The sequence below is a fragment of the Tachyglossus aculeatus genome, chromosome 2 (genome assembly GCF_015852505.1).
Source record: "Tachyglossus aculeatus isolate mTacAcu1 chromosome 2, mTacAcu1.pri, whole genome shotgun sequence".
In the NCBI taxonomy this organism is placed as follows: Eukaryota; Metazoa; Chordata; class Mammalia; order Monotremata; family Tachyglossidae; genus Tachyglossus; species Tachyglossus aculeatus.
In genome coordinates, this window is record NC_052067.1 from 162,642,568 (window position 1) to 162,643,346 (window position 779).

The 779-nt window shown below is 43.5% G+C and overlaps 1 non-coding gene across 1 annotated transcript; it reads left to right on the forward strand.

Annotated features, from left to right (window-relative positions):
• The first annotated feature begins 249 nt into the window (after nt 1-249).
• Nucleotides 250-387, forward strand: LOC119924949. The gene has a single exon (XR_005449626.1). It is a non-coding gene; the product is annotated as a small nucleolar RNA SNORA7 (small nucleolar RNA).
• Nucleotides 388-779: the final 392 nt, after the last annotated feature.

A 779-nucleotide genomic window follows, 5' to 3' on the forward strand; every position in this document is an offset into this window, starting at 1 on the left:
TGAATAACTCATCAGTCAATCGTCTTTACTGAGCACTTATTCATTCATTCACTTGTATTTGTTGAGCACTTACTGTGTGCAGTACACTGTATTGAGCACGTGGGAGAGTATACAGTATAACAATAAACAGACACATTCCCTGCCCACAACGAGCTTACAGCTTAGAGGGGGAGACAGACATTAATATTAATTAATTAATATTAATTAGATAATACATATATAATATTATGTAACGTGTATCTGTTTGTGCCCCTCTCAGGGTTGCACCTGGAGAGTTTCCAGTATTCTACCAGTCTCGGCTCCGGGAGGGAGAGTCAAGCAGAGGCCTACCCATTCCATTCCAAGCTTGGGCGGTGGCTAGTGAGTGGCAGGCAATCTGCTACAAGTCAAAACTCCCCTGTGCTGGGCAGCAGCAGCATGGGAGAGAGTCGAGGGTGGAGACTCAAGCTTAATGTGTGGAAGGTGGCAATGGTAAACCACTTCTGGATTTTTTCCAAGGAAACTCTATGGATCCATTACCAGAACGATTGCAGATGGAGAGCGGGCGTTCTGAGAGAGATGTGTCCGTGGTGTCGCTATGGCTTGGACATGACTCGAAGGCATAAGACAATATAAATCTGCTTATATCTCGTATCTAGAACAGCACTTGACACACTGTAAGAGCTTAACAAATTCCATACTTATATACAAACAATTCGAGGTGCTTTTTTAAAAGCACTTACTCTATGCTAAGCTCTGGGGTAGTTAAAGCTCATGAGATTGGAAACAGCCTCTATCCC